General features: G+C 40.9%; 1 protein-coding gene across 45 annotated transcripts in view; it reads right to left on the bottom strand.

Moving 5' to 3' along the window:
• The window catches only part of ZBTB20 (zinc finger and BTB domain containing 20), a 478,730-nt gene that overhangs the window by 118,270 nt on the left and 336,349 nt on the right, over positions 1-24,111 (bottom strand). Inside the window, exon 5 of one of the 45 annotated variants that reach the window (XR_005258635.1) lies at positions 9,703-9,721. The exons of the other annotated variants lie outside the window; for them this stretch is intronic. The gene's annotated coding sequence lies outside the window, so the exon portion shown is untranslated. Of the gene's footprint in view, positions 1-9,702; positions 9,722-24,111 lie in introns of those variants that run through there. 45 annotated transcript variants of the gene reach the window in all.

Below are 24,111 nucleotides of genomic sequence, written 5' to 3' on the forward strand. Positions count from 1 at the left end.
ATCAAAGCCTGATGCTCTGAATTGTAACAAGAAAAAACACTCCTGTTGGACACAGAAAACAAAGGCAGATGCTCCCCAAATGTTCAAAGTTACAAATCAGTCCTGTCTCCCCTTCCCTCTGCCAAGCTGAAAAAAATGTGGGTAATCAGGCCAGACAGTGCTCTCCAGAAGATAGTTATCAGGGGACCAGGACCACTGTGGAAAACGACTATGGGATCCATGTGGTGTACTCCAGCACTTAAGATATGGCCCTCAACTTCTGCTTCCTGTCTAGTTACAGGGGGAGATTAGCTCTGTCATTCCTCAAAGCAATTTTAAAAAGAAAAATAAACCTGAGAAATATAAACCTGAGTTAAGAGAGTAAAGGGAAAGAAAGGAGCTGTCACAGGAGAGAGAGAGAGAGGGAAGGCAGGCAGAAAATCAGCTCAGAGTTGTGGCTACTTTTTGTGGGAATTATGGTCCTGGTAGAGGAGAGTGTGAGAGAAAGCATGTGTACAAATCCAGTGCTTGGTTTGTAAAGGAGGTGGAGAAAATACAGCAAAGAGCAGAGACAATCCTAAAAACTGGAGGGCAGGAAACAAGATGCCTATACCATCTTTTGGACAGGCCACCCAGAGAGACTCTTTTAACAGCAAATTTCTCGTTAAAGGAGCAGACTGCTCCCACATGTAAGGTAGATTTGCATGAGACAGAAGACAGGACGGATTCTGCACAGACTGAAAAGCTGAAATGACATAAAATGAAAGGAAGGGCAAGATCAAGCTGGTGAAGAGAAGGTCACTATCTTGCTTTCAAGAATCCATTATTCTAATGAACTGTAACAGGGAAGTTCTCCTGGTGGAGAAAAATCTCCTTTCCTAAGCACGTACCCCTTATTTTCCTCTTACATTTCTCCTGAAGACTTAACCATGGAAGCCTATGGACTCATCTGTAATAAATGATAGTGAAGCACTGTTAGGGGCGGGTAGTCGGGTAGTATTTCTTTCAGAGTTTTAGGCACATGGGACAGTGAGCTACAAACCAGAGAAGAACCTGAGACAAGAGGTCTGAGTCAAAGAATGCGCCTTGGAGTCCCAGAGTTGAAAAGAAAAAAGGAAAAAAAAGCGGGAGACATCCAGTACGGAGAAAAAAAACCACAGAATGGAAAATTTTAGGCTGAGGATAGAGTTTGGCTCTGTTATAAGCAACATAAAACAAGGTCTCTTAAGGGAAAAAGGGAAAGCATCAAGCAATTTTGACAACATGGATGCCAAAGAATTCTACAAATTGTGGCCTGAGATTATGGAGGTGCTGAGTAATGACTTACACAAACATTACCAGCAAATTTGCTCAAAGAAATGAACAAGATTGTCCTGTCTGATTAAAACTGTGGGGTAATTATAGACAGGCACAATATACTAGAAGCTGCACACCAGAATCCAGCAAAATCACCAGAACTGAAACGCTGTACTTTTAAAAATGCAACTGGTCTGGACACTTGATTATCAGTTTTGTTCAAAAGAAAACATATGAAAACAAGACTTTCCCTGTAAAGTACTGGAAAAACAAGATGTGTTATGATTCATTCCAGGTTAGATAACTGCAGAACACGTATGCAGGAGAGAAATGGGCCAAATCCTGTTCTCACTGCCTTGTGCAATTATGCTGACTTAATTGAAACCATGAGCAGAACCTGAACCATTAAAATGCTGGGGTGAAACTTCTTATCATATGACACTGTTGGTCACTAGAGACATTTAACCTAATTACATTCGATTAACACAGTAGATTTCTTCAAGACATATTATTATATAAAAACATGAGAAAATGAAGTTGAAGAAAGCTGACCATTTTCCCCATGCTTCTATGTTATAAACAGAATAGTTACCTTTCTCTATTTATGTCTCTTGTTTTCAACTCACTATGGCTCTGTTTGGTGGAATGGACAAATGGAATCCATTGATCTTTTTTTTTTATATTGAATTTCCAGTGTTAATTTATCATTATTACTTGGAAGATGTTTTGGCCATTGAAGAGAACAGCCAAGGGCTAATCTTAAACCTGTCCTTGCTTCACTGTGGTCAGATTTTTCTCCTTTTCTCTTTCTTTGCTATATGAATAAACTCCATTTAAATCACAAAGACTAAAAGACAAGCAAGGTCTACATGCTAAGGCTATTTAGGAATCTAGTACCCCTGAGCTTAATGCGAATAAGGTTCCTAAACACTGAAGAATATCTATTTATGGGAAGTTAAGATGGTGAAAACCAGTGGTATGTGTTACATTATATAAGCAGATAACAGATTTATGATGCTAAGTACAATTTTCAAAAGTGACTGAGGCATTCATGTTGAAGTCTATTGAAAGTCAGTAAAATTTTGTCTGTAAACCGAGATGAAATATATTACCTTTGTTAGCTTAAGGATTGCTTCCTTTCAACAACACTAACATCTTAGGTGCCAAAGTAATTTCTGCAATTGGCATTCAGTTGCTTCTTCCACTTTATTCATTAAGTGGCTTGAGTTAACCTCCTTCAAGTGCCTTCTTAGCAGTAAATTGGGACAGCGATTCTGCTCCATTTTGCAAAGTGATTTAGGATCTCTCTGATGCAATGCAGCACACCAAGGTGAGCAATGTTTGTCCTTTAGCCCCAGACTGGGAAGAAGCAGGCTTGAAGGACTGACAACAAATTTAGATAATCCTAAAATGACTGTTTTGCCTCAAAGCATTTTCACCCTTTACTGATATGGAGCCAGTGAGGGGTACAGCTTTATCATGTCTAATATACTCAATAAACTGGATCTAAGATCCAGAGTTTTGCCTCTCCTCCCCTTCTGGGTGCACTACACCTGCTCAGTATGAAAACTAAAATTTAATCCCAGTGGAAGATAAAGAAAATAATTTACTTGAGAATTCCTCAGTTCAGAGGAGGGCAAACGGAGCCAGTGCCATGCTGGGGGGAAAGAGCAGGCTGGGCTGAAATTCAGTGGAGCCCTTTAAATTATCTGAGGGGGGCAAAGAGACTGCACTGCATCTCTGACACAGCAGAGACAGATTACAGCAAAATTAAATTGAGGATTTTAGTGGATATAATTGTTGTTTTTATATATTAATGAATAACAATAATACATGATTCTAAACTGAATACCAGGTTTGACATTTAATCTGAGTGCTTATACCATCCATAAATGTTCATAAACGTCACATGACCCCTACCCTTTGATTGAATTACAGTCTAGTACGCAATTTAGGAAACACGGATTAATCTACATAGATTTATATTTCTGCAGGTTACACAGTTATTTGTTGATTTATACCCTTTTCCCCTAAGTGTCCTTTCCATTTCCATTGAGAATAGGAGAGCCAAAATCCAGTGAACATATATGCAAGTAATTTCAATAGCTAATGAGAGCAGCTCAGCCAAAATCACAGTGACTAGCTTGCTGAGGACAGATGGAAACTTGGAGTTCAGTGCAGAATCTATAGTAGATTATCATCTGCACCTTTTTTGAAGTCAGAACCTCTGCTATGGAAGAGTTCAGGCCAGCTTCGGGCTGGGTGGGGGAAAATCCGGAGCCATTAGTGAGTTCCCTGTGATACCCCCCCCCCCCCCCTTCTAGAGAGAGGTTATCTTGGACTTAGCACATTACTTGTGGGAGTTAATGAGCAGAGACTGTGACAGGTGGAAACCAAATGTTGATCCTCCGGGAAGAGAGAGGAGAGAGACGGATCACAGAGGGGTGCTAACTGGGAGAAGCTGAGAGAATTTGGAGGAGATGATGGAGTGGCTTAGTATTAGCAATGCTGTGCTGCAATTGATGTGTGCGGAATCACTGGTGTCTTTCGTTCTCTTCTGGAATCAAGGCTTGCTGAGGAATCCAGAGATGGAGTTGCTGAACTGTGGTGGCACAAGGAGGGCTTTAATATGAGAAGTATTATCTGAAGAGATTAATTACAAGAATGCAGAATATTCTGGAAGGCAGTCTGTGTGTTAAATGTTATGTTTTTTTTCCTTTTGTTGCAAGTGGAGGCCTGCTTTGCTCTGTCTCTGATCACATCTCACAGCAGACACCAGGGAAGAATGGGTTTTCATGGGGGCACATGACATTTTTGGTTCCCTGACCGGGAAATCCAGAGATGAGATGAGACTGTGAGATGGGATCAAAGAGAGATAAGAGCAAAGCATGTAGTAGGTTAAAGTAGATTGGTAACAGAATTCTAAGAATAGAGATGTAGTGTAAGTTATGGTTTTGGTAGGAGTGTGTTTAATGTTGTTTTAATAGAATTTTAATGTGTTCTCAGAGGCGAAGGGTGGAATGTCGTGGTTTGAGAGGAAATGAGTTTTTGGGAGGTGGTAATGGTCAAACCAATAAGTGCCCAGATGTGGATATTGGCACCTGGTTTGACCATTGAGGATATGGATCCGCCTCTGAGAACACAGGGGGTTAAAAGCGAGAGCTCCCAACGGGAACGTCCTCTTGGTTCCGGTGGATGGAAGAGTTCAGACCTCCCCTGCCCAGCTTCGGGCTGGGTGGGGGAGGGGAAGGCCACGCGGCCGGGGGAGGTAGGCCGGAGCCATGGGCCGGAGACGGGAGGCGATGGCTTGGATAAGAGTGAGTTCCCCACAGAGACGGAGGGGTGGAGGAACTCAGAGAAGCAGTGGGCAGCCCCCCCCCCCCCCTCCTCGAGAGAGAGAGAGTGAGAGAGAGGTGCCAGTGCTATCTTGGACGTGATAGCACCGGCCGGGCCGAGGCAATGGGAACCGTGAGTGTGCGGAACTGGTGTGGGAGTTCGTAATGAGCAGAGACTGTGATCAAGGTGGAAACCTTGCAAATGTTGATCCTCCGGGAGCTGAGAGAGAGGAGAGAGACGGATAAGAAGGAATGCGCAAGTGTGATGCAGAGGGGTGCAAGAAGAAAGACTGGGAGAAGCTGAGAGAATCCTAGAGGAGATGATGGAGTGGCCTGGACTTTCCTTGTATTAGCCATGGATAGAACCTCTCCCTGCATTTTAGGGGGAGGCTGCGCCAAAGGAGTGATGTTTGATGAAGAGATGGTGAGACTCGGCCCCAGGGGGTGTATTGGGGGGGACTGGTGTCCCAAAATGAGGTGAGAGAGACTGTCGTTCTCTTCTGGAACTGGGCAAGGCGTCCTTGAAAGGGGAAACCCTAAGAGCAGCTCTGGTCCATGTGCAGTGGTGAGAGCACTGAACATGGAAGGAAGAAGTCACGACGTGTAGTTGCTGAGTGACGGGGATTTACCTGTGGTGGCACAAGGAGGGCTCCTTCTCTCCTTAATGAAATGAGAAGTGATTATCTGAAGGGTGGAGATGGACTGAGTTGATTATCTGAAGGGTGATGGACTGGATTAAGATCTAAGGTTCTGTAATATTCTGTAAGAATTGAGTGGGGGGAGGAGAAATGTTTTAAAAGGTTTTCCATTCTGCTCTGTGTGTTAATTTTATTGTAATTGTGTAATAATAAAGTTTTTTTTCCTTTTGTTGCAAGTGGAGGCCTGCTTTGCTCTGTCTCTGATCACATCTCACAGCAGACACCAGGGAAGAATGGGTTTTCATGGGGGCACTGGCATTGGGCCAGCGTCAAACCATGACAGTTAGCATACCAGAAATATGACAACACCTTAGCCACAAATGTCACACGTGAGGTAAGGGGCCGCATCAGGAAAAGCAACATGGCAACGTAGAGAGGAAAATGACCTTCAGGTTCCCCCTTGTTTTTTTCTCCCTGTGCTCATGGTACTTGAAGTGACCATCTTCTGTAGCAGTCAATATATATCTGGAATTTCAGTGACCTGTATTAACAGGCTTCACTGCACATTGGCGTCTGCCTGGGGACTGAAAATGACACCAGCAGTGTGTCACAGCAGAGACATGGTCCAAAAGTCACACCCAAAAAAAAGCAGTTCAGCAGATCTTGACCCGTGCACGGGCCCAATCCTGCTCCTTTTGAAATCAAGCAAGTCTTTGCAGAGGGCTAACAGGGTACATTCCTTTTGTTGCTCTGCATCTTCATCTCTGTGTGCCCACCAGGAAGAGGAAGCCCCACAGCTCAGCCCTTGTTCTCATGGACTCCTTCACTCACACAAGACTGAGGAGAAGGGCTGGCTACGCTGTTTAAGAAGACAGGAAATGAACATCACTCAGTGGAGCTAGTGCTTGGAAAGGTTTGAACTGAGGAGATGGTTTTACATCTGACAGCTTATTGCAGGGAGGGAGAAAGCTCATATGGGAGAGGACACTGCAAACAGCTTGAGAGCCAGCTATATGGCCATGTATAAACCCTTAGTCTGCAATACTGGAGAATCAAAATAAAATGATCTTCAGGAAAGGAGAACAAGTTTTTCTATGCACATTAGAATTAACACGTCTGTATGCATTGCCATATGTGTATGTATTTTCATCATGCATCATGAAAGAATTAAAAAAAAAAATCTACTCAACTACCACTGCATATGCTCTTTTTAATTAAATTAACAGCCAAACTGTGGTTCTGTGAAGAATGCAGTGATGACTTGACAACAATTTTGAGTCAGAATTTATTGATAATACTTCCATCACTCATTTTCTAAAGATAGAGTTTGTTTACAAGCTATAGTCCACCAAAGGTAATAGAAAAGGTTTATTCTCCTGTTTCCTCTCTCAAATTTGAAGATGGAATGCTGTAACATGGAAGATACATGCTGTAAACACAGCTCAAACTTACATTTTCTTTCACTAGTGTATTTAATGTCAGTAGTGTATTTAAAATCATTGTTAAATTTGGGCTGTTATGGGCAATAAAAGGAGACTTTAAAGTTTTCTTTTGTAATTAAGAATGCCTATAATTTTAGCCTTGTCTTTTCCACATTAACAAATATGTACTGGGAAAAACAGACTTTAAATGAGCATTACAAATGCACACACACAAAAATGCTTTTATAAACCAGAAAACTCTACAGACCCACAACTAGAAAACACAAAAGAAAAATTTTTATGGAATAGATTTTTCAGCACACTCTGCCTGCCAGGAAGGCTGGATAATATGTTTTGATAAGACAAAATAAATTAATCCAACCCAAATTTGGACTTTCATGTATATGTAAGCTAATTCAAAAAGATATCAAGCTGACTCATTCCACAGGTAACTCAGCTCAAAATAAGTCCTAACAGCTGTTCTCAGTGAAAACAATGGGACAGATGAAATAAGAACAGTAATCTCTTGCATCTGCAAACTGAACTCTAATTAACATCCATTGGAGGTCTCTTGCTCCCTAAGAAGAACTTCAGTCAAGAAAAGTCTCTATACAAAGCACCTCAGAGGAAAACATCTTTAAAAGAAGAGCAGGAGAGTTCTCTGGAAGCAACAGCACATTACAGCTTCAGTAGCAGTTGCTTTAAGGGGCCCAGGGTGAGGGCAAAGCTAGCAAAAAGTGAGGAAGAAAGAAGGTTAAATATATTCTTGTTTTATAATGTAAATGTAGCATTTTGAGTATGCATCTTGACTTAAAAGATGGCCTGGAATAGTACTTCTTTTATCTTTCTGTAACTCTAACCACTGACTACATCTTTAATGGATTTGTTACAATTAATGAAACCAGGGCATTTTGTTGGCAGGTGCTCGGCCAGTGCAGCCTCCAGCTCAGCCCACTGGCAGAAGGAGGCCGTCCAGCATCACCTCCCAGAGCCATAGCACTGCCCTGCTCCTGCTGCCCACCACCACCCTGGACAAGGAGGTCACTGCTAGGGGACTAATTCTGGGAACAGAATACCGGGGAAGGGATGGCCACTGCTGAAATAACTCCTAATGCCCCTTTCCGACTGCCCAAGGGGGACTGTGCTCTCGGCCAGCTTCACAGCTCTGGTGGCAGCTGCTGCCTGCTCCTGTCTGTAATCCTTCCCAGGCTCCTGACCCTCTTCTCCATCACTGTGTGGCTGTGTGTGCTCCCATCAAGAGACTGTGAAGGAGCAAAAATGGAAAAATAATGGTTGCATTGAGACTGGGCTGTTCCCACCCAGCATACAGCCTGCTCCCTGTTCACTCTTGCAAAAGAGAGAAAAGATAAGTCAGCTGTTGACCAGATGAGTTCTCTTTGTGGTCCAGAAGCAACTTGGGCATTTTCATTTTTTTAAATATTGGTCTCTCTTGGCACTTAGAATTCAGCTTTGAAACCTTAAACAGAAGAAAACAGAAAACATATCTACTGAACCATACAAGAATATATACCTAAAGGTTCTGGCTGCCTTTCAGGACCGGAACTTCAAAATTATGTCTTGGCTCTGATTATACCTGTAGGTGAATTTTCTGTTCTGAGGGAGTGTGGCTGAAGTAGAAGCTCACAAGTTGGATCTGTTGTGTTACACCATAGCCATATCAATTCATGCTCTCCTTACTGCAAGGTGGATAAGCAATGAAGCATCTTTGCTTCACTGCTTGGAGGTTTGCAGTCCTAGTGCATGGTACCCTGTTCCCTACACCCTCTCAAGTACCTGTCCTGAATTCTGCAGTTCCAAAACTGGACAGCCCAGCATGAGAAAATACAATCAAATACTTCTAAATTATTTAGGCAGATGACACTTGAATAACCAAAATGTTAAACTGAGAAAGCAAGGTACTAGGAACTAATGCATCTTTATTAATAATAGCAATTAGTGAAGCTGCTATTAATAAGGAGAGAATTGCTATAAAATCTAGTGATACATACAAATAGGCTGCTAATGTGAGGAAGTGACCCTGAAAACTGAGTTTAAGTTACTGGTTGGGAGCTTTCTATTGCTAATTATTATTTGCTTTCTAGGTATTAATGTTCCTTTATCATGAACTGATAAATCCAGTGGTGTTGTGATCACTTCTCTAAATGGTGTTTTTGGATCATATGTGGTCCCAAGAAGCATGACACTCCAGTGGATGTAATTGATTTCCACAGTGAGACGTGCTGACTCTCCATAATATTTCTTTCATTTTAACAACTGACTAACATTCAGTTTGGGACATAGTTACTCTGATATATCATTTTCCCCTGATGGCACTGCAGAGCAGAACTAAAGGGCACTGGCTGAGTGTATGAGTACTGCAGTATGTCGAGAACAGGTTGGGCTGGAGCGCTAAGTTGGATTGGGAACACTGCAAAGCCTGAGCTGCAAAGGGACTGGAGGGCTGTGCAGGGATTTGGGGGTCTGCATTTTCTATGGCTGGTGGGCCACAAAAGGGTATCAGCAGAGTTCTGGCAAGCCCTAGGCTGGAGTTACACTGGACTTCAAAAATGCAGCTTGCTCTCTTGGGTGAGAGCTGCATGGTTTAGGACTTGACTATGAGGGTGTTTGTTAAATCAGAAGCAAAGTGGCAGCAAGATCATTATGGAAAAGTGTGAGCATGTCAGATCCATTGCCACAATAATTTAAAGAAATTGTCAGGATGTTTTCTTGACTGCCTATCTATAAAGAAATCATAACCTGACTCTATGAAGACCTATAGGAATATCTTAACCTGACAAGATATATGGAATATCTAACCATAGACAAGAGCAGCAAATCCTTGAAAGATAAGAGAGCGTATGACTTATACTCAATGTTTAAAAATTTTTACTGCTTAGAACATGACCTGTGTTCTTGGGAGAGTACACAACACTTGGAACAAGACTAAAAGCATTACAGAAAAATTTCACTTGCCTTTAAACCCCTGCAGACACACTGAAGTCACCAGGGTCATGCAGCTGTACCTCTGTGAGCCATGTTATGCCCTCAGCATCTACAAAGACAGGTTAAGCATGTGTTTCTTCTGAGTCTTCCAGGAGAACTGTTTTTTCCTACAAGGCCATAATCAATACTTTGTAATTTACCTTTCACCTGTTTCTTCTCACTTTATGCCTGTTAAAATAAATCAAAACTACCTTATAAAGCTCCACTAAAATGGCTTCTGGGAACAATACTCTCCATTTCATATTTGGTATGAGAACAGCGTATTCTGTAGCATGCTCTTACTTCTGTGATGTGTGCCCTGAAAACTGAGTTTCTGGGCAACCAAACTTTTCATTGCCCTTTTGTATGGGGATGAGTGGCTCAAGTGTCAAGAATGCAGTCTCTTACCACAGAATCTGATCCCTCTTATCACCAAACATGATGTTGTTTTATAGGAACCGGTTCCTAATTCTAAGTTTTACTGCCAATATATTCAAACTACCTCCTCCCTTGTATCCTTGTTATATCAGTTTAACCTTGATATGCCTCCCTCCCTGACCCTCACCACCAAGGTGCTGCTGCAGGGAGTTTAAGTAGTGCAACAGCAGAGAAGCTTAGATGGAATTTTTCACCAACTCTTCTATCCTAACTGGAGTATCCATTTGATAATATAGAGGGCGAGACAGGGCTGTTGATTTAATCAAATTATTGCAAAATGTAATTGAAGGGAAAACTCAGACATAATATAAAAGAAGTCACACTGCAAGTACCTAGCACCTTCCCTAGTAGGACTTAGCTTGGAAGTGACACTCTTGTTCCAGTCCTGAACTTCATCCCCTGAACATCTTGGGCTATCTCAGCCTGGTAATTTCATTTGCTGACCCAGTTAACAAGTAAAAACAATACTTATAATGAATTGTGGGATATGTTTTGTGAAAGACTGAATTATTTCTCAGATTTTCCAAGCTTCCCAGTTTTCCCTAACACAGTACAGCTTATCCATATTTATACAGCTCATCCAGAGAGCAACCAATGTGACTTAAAGTTGTGGAGTTCAATATACATAAATTCAGGAGCTTTATTTGTAAAAAACCCAACCAAACTCCCAATGAGCTGAACATCACATTTTGCTTTATAGGGGTAATTCTCCTTATTCCCAATTCATGGAATGAAAAAAGAAAAGGAGAAAGCTATACTGATCTTGAAGCTGATCAATACTAAGGCAGAACTATGAAATGAACTCACATCTTTTGATGCCCAGTTTAGAACCTGTATCCCATCAAATGAGAAGAGAAATCCTCACAGAAACCTGAAAAGCCACCTGCATGCTCCTTCCTGTGAAGAAAATCCCATTTATTGCTGAAGCCCAAACAGCAGACACCAAGATTTTACGAAGTCTCTTAGTGGTGAGACATAGTTTACGCTACTTATCAGTTCTCCTGCAAAGCTAAGTGTCCATTTCACAAAGATGAAACAAAAACCAAACAACTCCAAGAACTCGTCCACACTCAGTTTACACAGCTCACTGCATCAATTTGGTCCAGAAATGTAAACCCCTCTTTGAGGCTTGGATTTAAAATATAATCATTATACCATTTTCCCAGTTATCTAAAAATGCAACAGCTTACCATGACCCCACAGAGGTTTATAGGTGAGCCAGTTTAAGAAGAAGCACAATGAAATGGCTTTGTAGTCTAAGAACATGTCACTTCTGTAGATGGACCCTGTCTCACAAGTGACTGCAGAGTTATACTCAGGGTTAGTTTGGGAGATGTCTTGGTGGGGGAGGAAATAATGGGTTTTGCAACCCATTATTTTCATATGAACATGAATCAGAGAGATAAACTATGCCAATTTCTTCATAGCTGACTTGTTACAGGATATTGTTTGCGTCTTCACTAATGACTCCTTGAGGTTGGATATTACTGTGATTAGGAGTTGGGAGGATAGAGGTCTGAGACCTTTCAAAGGAAGCATTTTGTTTAGAACTGTTACAAGAAAATAAAGTCAGCATTACAGTAACTTTAACAACCTAACCAGGATAATGGTCTGTTCATGTAGACAGTGCTTTTGCTATTTTAAATGAGGGACATAAAGTTCATGTAAGATGGGAAGCTGAGATACACAGCAATTCAGTCTGGGGGATCAGAAATCTGTCAGCTTGAGAAATATGACTATCTGTGGAAATGCCCTGGACAAGGAAGGAAGGTGACATTATTAGCAGTTGCAAAACAAAGAAACAAAAAAAAAAAACAAACAAAAAGCACTTACAATTATGAAGTAATGAATCTGATAAGCTTCAATGCCCTTGGAAGCCCACTGAGGTAGATTTTGGGTTTATGCTAAAGCAGGCTGTAGGCAATGCTATTCTGCACTGACAATTATCCCAGAAAGTCTGGTGGCTGTGCCCATCACTGAGGCTGGCATAAAACATCCTACTGGCTTTACTGAGTGTAAAATAGAGAAGTAGCTCTACACCACGCTCATTTTTATCCAAGGCTGATAAAAATCATTCCTTGAAGACAAACACAGGTTTTGTGGGATCTGATTCCCCTCTAGGCCCCTATCTGCTTTAGCCACAAAATTTTAAGTTTCCTTATTGCCAAAAACTGATATTAAAATAACTCACTTAGAAAGTATGCTGTGAGAGAATGCATTTTAAAATAAAGCATCCTTTTCTTTCATTATCAGCTCTATCAGTTATCATTTCCAGTTTTAATCATCAGCATCTAGCACTTGCCAGTATGGAAGGATCAGAACTACCAGTGTTTGTCCAGACCCCTTTAAAAGCTCCAATAGCGCAAGGTATCCAGCACAGGTATCCCTAGACTGTGAGGATTTTGAGTAAACCACATATTTGAGAAAAACTAGAGAGTTTTGTTATTCAAAGCACTCAAGTATTTCCATTTTAGTGCAAGTGGAATGGTAACAACAATGAGAAATGTCTCATGTGTTCAGGGCTTTTTAATGCAAACATATCAACAGACCAACCTACACACTTTAAGAGTTAAGGCCATGTCTCTATCCTAAAAGAACCTTAAAGAAAAGTTAAGGACTATACCACAGAGAAGACTCATTTACTAAGAGAGCTACACTGTGTTCCCTCAAAATACATTTTCCTGGGGACAGGAAAAAGACATAATGTGTAACCTGAGAGATGATCACTGTTTCTCAGCTTCAAAGAAGGGAAAACCATGTGAACAAACAATCTCTCCCATGTGCACCACACAAATGTGATCAGTAGGAAGAGTTTAATGGAATCAGCTTGTCAAAATGATGAAGCTGAAAATCTTTTATAGATTGTGTCCCTGACAAAAACTTTAACATAATGTATATAGTGCAGAGTGGTTTTTGTCATGGCAAAAAGGAAGGAATATCATTAATTTAGACACTAAGTGTAAGGTTCTGCAGAAATTGCAGAAATAGAGCCTTGACCAGACAAATGAAGCCAGGCAAGTCCCAGTTCTTGTTAGTAGTTATTGAAAGTGCTATTGAGTTTTTAAAGTCTGTCATCTCTGGTAGATGATAAGAAAAGGGTTGGGCTGTTTTCCTCAGATCTACAAGCATCTGGCTACAGTCTTGCTGGGGCATATACATGATTGGAATCGAAAATGAGCTCTTTTAAAAGTGCTTCTTAAAGGGACCCTATTCACACACAGTACTTTCTCCCCGGATCTTTTATGGGAAAAAAGCTCATTACGGTCACACAGACAAATGCTGTATAATCTTTCACTCTGTCCACTAGCAACATGTTCAATCCAATTTACAGCACTTCCCGCTATTCTACTTCTGGACTCCCCACACACCTCTCTTAAATGCATACCCATCCTGACCCATTGCTCCCCACCTGCTGCTTTTTCAATTTCAGGCTTCCCTGGAGCATTGACTGCCATTCATGCCTAATAGCAAGGTGGAGCAACTTGATTATACAAGTCTGAAAAGTGAAATTTCTGAGCTGTTTTTAGACACAGGAACACCATAATTAAGACACATATTACTGTGTGTTGGAATGCTCTGGATAGGGATGAGAATGGCCTTCACTTCAGAAATGTTATTTTGTACCCATGACAATATATATTCATGTGAAAAACAAAACTTTCTGGTTGAAGTTCCTTTAAACTCTTTCTCAGCTTGCTGACAGATCTATCCTTTCTCTTTGCATCCATGTCAGCACTAAGGGAAGTAAGGGCTGGCAATTAGTAGAGAGAAATTTTCAAGGATTCATTTACCTGGTAAATTCATACCCTTATCTGCCTTTGGAAGATCCACGTGTAGATTGCAGTTTTATCCAATAAAACCTTTTTAATCTACCTTGGGCAATGCTGCTCACTAAGCACATACAATTGCTTCAAGTACTTGACATTTGGAGAAGGGGTGCATAGGTGGCATCAAGCAATGCAATGGACCACATGACACAACTGATATACAGCACTGTTTTGCATCCTGACAGCATTAATGTTAAACCTTGAGCCCTCAAACCACATACTCAAGCTCATGCTTAAATTCAAATGTGTGAATGAAATGGGATTCAGGGATGTAATTTTAAAATTCAGCCTTTACTTCAGGATCCTGTTAACAGAAATGGACTTATGCATGTGTTTAAATGGTCTGCCTTGTAAAGACATTTATTGGGTTGAAGTAAAAATTGGGAAGAAAAGATGAAGACATCATTGTGAGTTAGGTGCACACAGGACTAGAGAGGAAAAAAATGCTACTATGAAATTATAGAAGATGGTGACTTCTTTTAGAAGACAAAAAGCATTTTTGATGCAAGTCTAGATTTACTGATACACTATAGCTTCCTGGTTAAGGATGCAGTTAGATTTTTTCTCACTATTTTTCTTTAAGCTAGTCCATCACCACTTGGAGAAGGTCAAGCCAACTCCTGGGCTGATTCCTTTACCTGCACAAGGGGGGTGAGAAGCTATGTGCAAAAAGCCATCTCTCACAGCAGTTACCACTTACAGGGTGAAAGTGAGCTGCTGATAGTTCCCTACCTGAAAGAGTACGAACACCTGATTTTTTAAGCCTGCCTGCTTGAATGTTTGGCCAAAGCAAACATACAAAGAGTGTGACTGGATCTGGAGCAAATTCATTTGGAAAAGTAAGCGAATACTCCTGGACTTTTTGCCTGTGCATGCATTAATGTCCACACAGCTGTTCTTTTATTAGGTATAAGAGGCCTTTCTGATTGACACTGTGAACCAGAGCATCAGTCTCATCCCAAGGAAATACGCACATCTGCCAGCTTCCCTAATCTGTCAATATGCCCGTGCACAGGGTAGGAACAGGGGTGACTCAGAAGGACTGAGCGGGACTGACAATAGGGCTTGCATCAAAGGTAGTATTTCCCTGTCTCTCTGAAATGTAGACATTTTACAAGCCTTTCTCCCTGAAGGAATTAGGATTAGACTTCAAAGCTGCAGAACAAAACAGAGTCATACAGGCACACAATTATTGGACTAAGCCTATGGACAGTGATACCAGGGGGTTTAACGTTCATGAGATCTTTTCAGGCTATTGTAGAATCCTTTCTGTTTTGAGAGCTCTCCTGCCAGAGAAAGCCTCCAAGCTCTCTGGTAGCCACTGCATTGGCTGCTGTGACAGCGCCATGTGTCCCCAGCCTCACCGGTGGTATCATATTCCCACTAGAAAGATTCAGTATGCATCTTTCATGTAACTTAATAAAGGAAAGGATTACAAGGTACTAAGAGTATCAGACTTAACCCCACCAGGTCCTCTTTCACCCCAATTCTCTTCTTCCAAGCCGCTCATTACATCAACTCTAAATTAATTTATCTTAGGTAAACAGCACAGAAATATTATAAACAGAAGCAACTCCTCTTCAACTTGCAACACTTTTTTTTTTTAATTCTTTACAAATAGAAGTGGGAAAAAATAATATATGTATGTAACAGCAAATGTTCTCTCAGTATTTTCCCTTTTTTTGGTTTTTAAACTGTTTTTATCTTATATAAACAGTGGTGATGGAACTATAAACACCATTATTCCACCTCCATGTTAATACTCTTATTATCTTGCATAAACAGAAGTGAACGAATATGTACATGACACCAATCAATCCTTACCAAAAAAAAGGAGCGAGAAGTTTTTATCTTTTATAAACAGCGGAGGAAGAACTTAATGAATTCAAAATGTAGTTTTCCTGTTTATATTATTATGATCCGAAAGTAGAAACCAAATGATGTATATTCAATATCATGCAAGCAGCCAGTTATGAAATACTTTCTGCTGACTTCAAGAGTAAATGCAGCACCAGTGAAATCTGCAGGTCCTTGGGGTTTGAAAATTGGTGGTCTGACTTGAACAGCAGAGAAAGAAATCTGTTCTCTTCTCCTATGACACTTTTCCAAAGTTCTTCAGCCCCTTCCTTGAAGGGCCACCCAAGATAAAATGGGATAGCTCAGTCTCTATGATGAACCCTTAGTCTTTCTGGTGAGATTCCCAGATATAGGGAGGCAATTAATACAGATGGGTTTGTGTAATGTGGACACCTGCCACTAGAAACTGGGCTCAAACCCCGAAGTCATTTCACAGAGGCCACCCAACAGCTGCTCAACAGTAATGACTTTGGGGCATGATTGACCTAGGTCAGATTTAAACATGTAACTTCAAGCTGATAGGCTCCATATGTCAGTACTAATCCCCATAACCACCCACGCCTTCTGCTTTCTTATTTTTGTGTGTGCTTTTTTTTGGCTGGTCTTCTAAAGCCCATCTCCGAGCCTGAAAGATTCTTCCCTCTACCTCATACTTCAGCCTTAACCAGGATGAAGTGCAGTTGCAAATTTTTCTCCTTTACCACAGCTTTCTGTAGTGGATCCTCCCATCCTTTGCTTTAGTTTTGCAGAGTTTGTCTCTTTCTCATCCTAAATTGTCAGCAATGGCAGCTGGGTTTCCCACAGAGGATGAGTAGAGGAGATTTTTTTTTCCTTGGGCCTGACCATTTTCAAAAAATGTGCTGCTCTTTAGGTTGATGATGCTCTTCTCTGCTCTTGTCCTTTGCAAAAGCAACACATATTTTGTTTCAGTCATTTTGGCCATAAACACAAGCTGGGGTTTTCCACATAGCTAGGTGCAACAGGCAGACCAGGTGGTCAGCCTTGCATTTCTTTCAAAACCATTTGCTCTGAGGTTCCAAGACTGAACACAACTTTAACTTGTATCCTGCTTTCCCATCCCTAGGAAAGTTGAGATCTGTGCACACGAAGACAAGATCACTTGAAAAATTAGGACTCAATTCTATTGTACAGATTTTAACAAGATGCATGGTCTGAACTACCTCCTAAAGGGCAAAAGTCTCTTCTATGGGTTACTGTATATACTAAGAAGATCACAAAGAAAAACTTCTTTAAGAAAATACAGAAAATTCAGGATATTTGGGCCAATCAGGGAATACAGATCCCCCCAGTTATAGGAATGAGAAGAAAGAATTTTACTTGGTGGCAATCTGCTTTTCTGCACCTCAGATTGTGAAAAAAAAAATTCCTTAACATTATAATTGCTCAGATAATTGTGATGCACCGACCATGAATATAGAAACAGTGTTGTCCCACCTGGTTTCCCTCCTTTCTTTTCCTTATATTCCACTTATTTTCTTATAAATATTTTTATATTTGTACATACTCTGAGACCCAATTAGTGACCCTTCTACTTGCTATTAGAGAAGATCTGTGAGATTCACAGTTCTGGTCAGCAGGATCCACGTCTGAATTTTCCCTCCTCACAGGCATGTTAAGACTACATTTTGCAGCCTCTGTCTAAAAAGGCTTTTTCAAGCACCAAATTAAACACACAGAGAGAAGTAAGGCCTTTCAGAGGAGGGTAGCCAGAAATAGAAGAAAAAAACCCATATTTCACCATTTGTTTTGAAAACACCAAAAATGATTAAAACATATTATAAATGAAACCAAACTAAGAAAAAAACATATCTTACCATATGAACAAATTCCCTGCCAAGTTCCATTTTTAAATCAAAGCCATTTTAGGCTCATATGTCGAAGAAGAGAGTCTTAAACTAACAAACTTATGTAATGGATTTTAAAAATCTGCACAGACGTGCTTAACTGAAATTGCCAAATCTGTTCGGACTACATGAGGAGGGAGGAGGAGGAAAGAAGGAGAAAGACGTAAAAAGGTTTGGGATTCATCTGTGCAACTGCCCCCAAGCTGAGACTCCCTTTGAAGCTGGTTCCAGCTTTCAAGGAGCCAAGAATGATGACTCACTTCAGTTTAGTTTCTCCCCCTGCCCCCTTTCAGTAGATCTCAACATTTGGGACAAATACATATGGGCTTCCTCACCCATAATAAAAATTATGAACTTACATGTAGATATCAAAGGGACAGAAAAGGAAAAGAGGTGAGTGAGGGAAAAGTAAAATACAAATCCACAAAGAGGTCAAACAAGAAGTAACAAAGGTTAGGGAGCTTTTGGGGTTGGCAGAAAAATGTAGACTGTAAACCAGGACAGAGATGAACTGAGTGGTAAGGAAAACACTGTTAAGTAACATGAACAGAAAAATGTGAATGACAATTAAATACTTGTATATCTGATCCATCTTTCGGATTTCTTAGATGGATATCTAGGAAATACCAGGTTTTGCTTTAATGAAGAGGCTATCATTGCATTCTTCTAGGCAAGTACAAGAAAATATAAATGGTAAGAGAAAGCATTACTCAGCCTCTTGTGTAGCAAGGCAAAACTGTCCTTTTCCTCTGTGAAAAGTCAAAACTATCCTGATACTCCAACCCCATGCAACAACACTTACACAACTTACTGTGAAGAATTGAGATGTGAGACCTGCCTTGTACCTGTCCATTTGAAATTCGCCAAAGGCCAAGTGAACACTCTCTGATCTACTCAGAGGTGCACCTGCCTCTCTATTCATGCCAAATTTTGGGTGGCCGGGAAGACCTGCTTACCCTCTCTCGGACTGGCTTAGTGACCTTCCAAGTCTTCCTGAGAGTCATTTGCATTCCTTCATCTGACATCCACCAAGGTCAACTACTAGCAGGCCTCTTTCTTTCCCCTTCAACAGATTCCCCAACTAAATTTTGTTCCTTTAGGATTTCAGCGTTAGCAATAACAACAAAATTACATCTGCATCGATGACTGCACAGCCTTGCTTCCCCGGCACGTTTCTGCGCTTGCTTTCCGGTGTTCAGACAAGATTGTGTCTGGATCCAGGCCTAAAAACCCCTTCAAAGCTCCCAGCTCATGAGGGGGTTCAGGGGCAGTGTCCTGATTTAAGCCTCTCTAAGTACTAATCTGACAAGAATGCTGTGAAGACCAAAGGGTAAAGAGTTATAATTGTTTAGTATCATAATCATAGGAGAGCAAAGGGAGTTCTGCTGCTTTTTAAAAATTAAAAATGTGTTCAAGTTCAAGAATGCTTCTCTGTTAAATTTACACAGAAAAATAATCTCAGCTCATAATGATGAACAATGACTTAACAGAAAAATAAATCATAGCCAGAAGGCAAGTCCCAGGATTGTGCAGTCACTAGAAGATACAAAATATATGAGAAGTTACAATAGGGCCACAATAAAATATCCACATTTGGTGGTCTAAATCACTCTCTCTGTTAACTCCTGTATAGCCCAGACATCTGCAGATGTTTCTTTTAGTCACACTTCTGCAACCACAAGGCCTAAGAAACACACTATCAGTGGTGCGTTCTCTACCCCACTGCCTTCCATGAAAAGCATGGGTGTGACCTAGGGAGAATTCACCTGACTGGGACAAAGGAGCTCAGAAATCACCTCAGGAATATCTAATTACAATGGGATTTGCAGACTGTTTATACAGGCACATGCAGTACTTTTCTTTAGATTCCTGGTTTGGATTGAGATCCCTTCATGTGAGGCACTGAAGATCTGTGTTCCAGGGGGCATGTCTCTCCCAATGGCACAGAACCACTGCCACTTGCTGCCAAGTGCATGCAAAGGACGTGATGTTTTCAGTCTCATTTCCCCAAAAGAAAAGTCTGGATCAAGAGTTTCTTGCAAAGTCCCAACAGTATGTGGCCACCAGCTCAGACTTAGGTCTAATCTGAGTTTCAGTACTGCTTTGTGCCCATAACTTTAACCTAGGAATTACCAAGGGATATTAAGGTTGAAATTGATGATCGTGGAGGTCTTTTCCAACCTTAATGACCCTGTGATATGCCTTCATCATCATCCCCAAAGGGAGGAGTTGTACCAGGTGTGTCTGGCCACTGATCCTAAGTAAACCTTTAAAAGAGACTGGGAATCCCTAGGGCAAGTGGCAGTAAAACAAAATACCCATGCAAAATCAACCCATTCTCACAGTCTTTCACAGCAGGAAACACATGCTTTGGTAAGTCATTATTTACTTCCCTGACCTATAAACACTGTGCTTCAGATTAAGCACCCCTGGGATTTGTTCAATACCAAAAGAAGATGGACATTTGACCTATACTATACAACAAAATATCAGCAAGACAAGAGACTGAAATACAGCTTCCAGTTGTATAGTTGTGTGAAGTTGTGTGAGGAGAGGATGACTTTTGTTTAAAAGGTCTTAAATGACTGATTTTAGAAGGTCCTGATGCTTTTGGTTTTTACGAGCTTCCAAGAAAGTTGTGAGTGCTCAGCACTCTATCATAATGATATGGAAAGCATCATGCATATTCAGATCATCCAAGTTTTAGTTTAAAAAATTGACACTTTTGTTTAATAAATGAAATAATAACAATAAACCAAAACTTCAGCTCCCTCATCTTTTCTGCATGTGTAGAAGTGTCTTTCTAGGTAGAAGACCAAGGCTGTGTTAAGAAAATGAGTAATTTCCAGCTGGGGTAATGTAAAAATAAAAAAAAAAAAAAAAAAAAGATTTGATCAAGGGAGTGATAGCTTTTCCTTTTTCATATTGGTATTTACTGCCAGATATGGGAAAGCTGTGACTGAAATCTGTAAATGCTTCAGAAAACATGATAGCTTGCAATAGAATGTGCAAGCCTTTTCTTACAACTACCTCCTTAAAAAGAAGTAGAGAAGGAAGGATGGTCTAGGGGCTAGTGAGGCTTTGCAGAATTATAAACTTTCACCAGTCCTGTGGTCAATGGCTGACACTCCAGAGCTGTTAGCCTGCCACAGCTACCTGGCACTGAAGGAACCGTGGGTTTCGGGCTGTAAATCCCCCCGGCTAGCTTGGGATTAAAGCCCGTACGGATCCTACATGGACGAAGTAAAGGACAAGAAGTGCTCTTTCTCCACGTGGTTCTGATGTCCTGTTTATTAGGTGGAAGGGGACATCTACATCGTAGGGTTTCCAGGTGAAGAAGAGACAAAGAACTCCAAACTCAAGGGACATTTATACCCGCGGAAAGGGAGGTGGGGATGGAAGTCCACAGCCAAGGGGATACCAGTGGGGAGGGGCGAAGGGAGGGGCTTCAAGGGACAAGACCACCTTATCCGAGGGATACACCATTTGAGGAAAGGGGGGAAACATTTGTATAACACAACACCCAGTGCAGTATCCAAATAACAATCTAGTGCATCACAACATGGCACCACTGGCCTGATAGGTCAGTGATGAGCAACAGCAGAAAGGGAAGATCTTTTAAGCCCTCCATCCTGCCAACAACCTGCCAAACCCCAAACTCCCCACATTCCTGCACCTTAGAAAAAACCGAGATTATGTAAGACCTGTTTAAAATAAAATGCTAAGAAACAAGAACACTTGGGCAGTTTTCTCTGAAATCAGGGTGACCCATAGTGAATCCTGGGGCAAGTAAGTTTGTGTGAACATTTCTGACCAGTTGGAGGAGAACTTGGTTTTCCACAGGGCTGAAAAAGCATGAAAAAGTATAGCAGGAGACAATTAAAATGCACCACCACACTACAGCGACGCTGTGTTCTTTTAATGGGCCCATTCCTTCAACAGATGTTTGAGCAGTGGGCTGCAGCCTGCTATAGCTGAACCCACAGAAAATGGACACATCATTGTTCAGTTTTTGGAAAGTACTCTGTGGCCTTTTAGAGTACAAATGCAAGCCATACCTGATCCCAGCTCCCAGGAATGATTAGGAGCCAGTGCCAGCAACTATTCCAATTCTGATTTACAGCTCTTGTCCATATAAATACAACTGTCCTTTTCTGTCATAGGGAAGGGTGGACTGCCTTACAAAAAAATGCAAACCAGCCTGATCTTTTACCCAGAACACTGCTGAGTAACTAATCCTTTAACCATGCCAGTTTGGGAGGGAACAACAAAGGCAACAGGCATTTTCTTCTGGGAAGTCTTGCATGTTTGGACTCTGAATCTTCTTCAAACTTTAAAAATGCTGATGAAATTTCTGAGCTAATTATTACTAAAAACATGTAATGAACTTTTTGTTTACACATACAATGCATTTTGCTAGACCTATGATGCTAAGGGACAAAAAAATACCCCGTTCAACACAGTTCTTAAGTAACTTACAGTCCATTTTTGAAAATATAAATATTCAAAGTAATTCCTACTATTTTGGATACTTAGCTAAACTGAACTTCCTGAATTTAAGCCGTAAGTACTAAAAGGTGAAACAGACAGAAAACAGATGACGAGTCTGGAGCTATCCTCAGAAAAGCTGGTCCCATCAGTCAGCTTTGCCTTGGATTTCAAGAAGTCATCATTAAATGCGGGATTTCATTTTCTGCTTTGATACCCACTTCATTGTATGATTTAGTTGTTTTCTGTCTCAGTTTTCCTTGGCACTAGGGAATAAATTCAGTTGTAAAATAAACTGTTGTTTTAAAATGACAATATGTGACTGTCATAAGAAAAAGACCTGGATCCCTGCAACACAGTTCAAAGAGGGTAGAAGACCCAAGTGCCATCAGCCCTAAGACAGTCAATATCTGACATACTGAGAACCTCAGCATAAAGGTTGTTCTTGGAATGAGCTTTCTTGCAACTTCTGTTCATATTTCTGAGAACCAGGAATCCTTTGGAAAAGGAAAACCAGAGAAAAGAAGGGCTCTAAAGGCAGCTTAAAGAAATTTTGTTTGCTGCAGGTCTCCTGCTGGCCATTGAAGTTTAAATGTTTTCGGCCAAACCTTTAAAAATACGTACACATTGTGGATGTCCCAAGGGCCTTTTGTCCTTTTTATATGTAATATCAACACAGATACATTGCAATAGGTACAGAACACCAGATCAGCATTCTTGCTGAGCAGATGGAGCACAGATGGAGGATGCACCTGACCTCAGTGCTAGAGCAAAAAGAATTGGTATGACTTAGAATTAGTCCTAAGCATTGGGATGTCAAATGTTGCTGCCACCCAGCTCTCTATCCACCACTGCTACTACGCTGCCTGAAATGCTCACACAGCAGATTTTGAAGGGCTATGGCTCAAAATTCAAGGTAATAAAACAAATCATAAGTGGCTATGGTTTTCTTTAAAATGTTCGGTAATAAACTGGTACAGTTCAGGGGTTGCTGCTTCAAAAGAATGTTAGGTATTTGTAGTGCTGGGATAGAGGTTGGCAGCTTGGGCAGGTAGGTTTGCTTACCACACCAATGCAAGCTGTCTGCACTCATGAGTCAAAATATACTTGGCTTTTCTGTCTACCTGAAGTGAATCTCTCCCCTTTTAACCATAGTGCCACAGCAGAAACTGTGCAGCCAGAGAAATCTGGGCTTTCTCACCTCTCTCCCCTCCCTCCCTTGCAAATGGCCCCAGACTCTGGGCTCACTCTCTTCACCTTTTTAGGTACTTGCATAGCCCACACTTCTCAATTTTGGCAACAAATATTTTTAAAGTACCCTTTATAAATCAGAGAGATGTATGTACAGGTGGGAAACGGTGGGACGGAAAAAATAAGCCTGAGGTTTGCAATGGTATTTTGATTCCTATTTCCTAAGAATTCAAACCAACTGTATTATCCACTTCATCTGCTAAGAAAAGTGGAAGCTCAATTAACTGAATATCATGCAAAACCACTAATAAGTATCTGGCCAGTAAGAGGCTCAGAGTAATGTAGGCATTTTTCTTTGGAATAAACAGGCTATAAAGGAAACAACCCAACTTGAGATAAATGGAAATTATTCTGTATCCTAAACCAAAATAAAAATTACTGAACTTGAAGCTTTAAGCAGTGCTTGGACTCCAATCTGCCTATTCTGAAGTGCAAGCACAGGCCTCAGTGTCATTTCCACTATCACTTTCTTGTTTTCCTCTCTCTGCACCACATACCAGACAACGGAACATATCATGAAACTGAGTATCATCTGGGTGCATACAACTAGGACGACTTGAGATTTTTCCAATAGAACATATGGCCATTGGAAGATGCCTATTTATCAAAAGTGAAGCACTGAAAATACAACAATTTCAATGAAATTTTGTTTAGGGAAAGAAAATGGAATGATCTGTTACAATCAAGTCAATATTGCATCTCAATATTGCACCTTCTAGAGGGTTTTTTATTCA

Source organism: Motacilla alba, chromosome 1, assembly GCF_015832195.1.
Source record: "Motacilla alba alba isolate MOTALB_02 chromosome 1, Motacilla_alba_V1.0_pri, whole genome shotgun sequence".
NCBI lineage: Eukaryota > Metazoa > Chordata > Aves > Passeriformes > Motacillidae > Motacilla > Motacilla alba.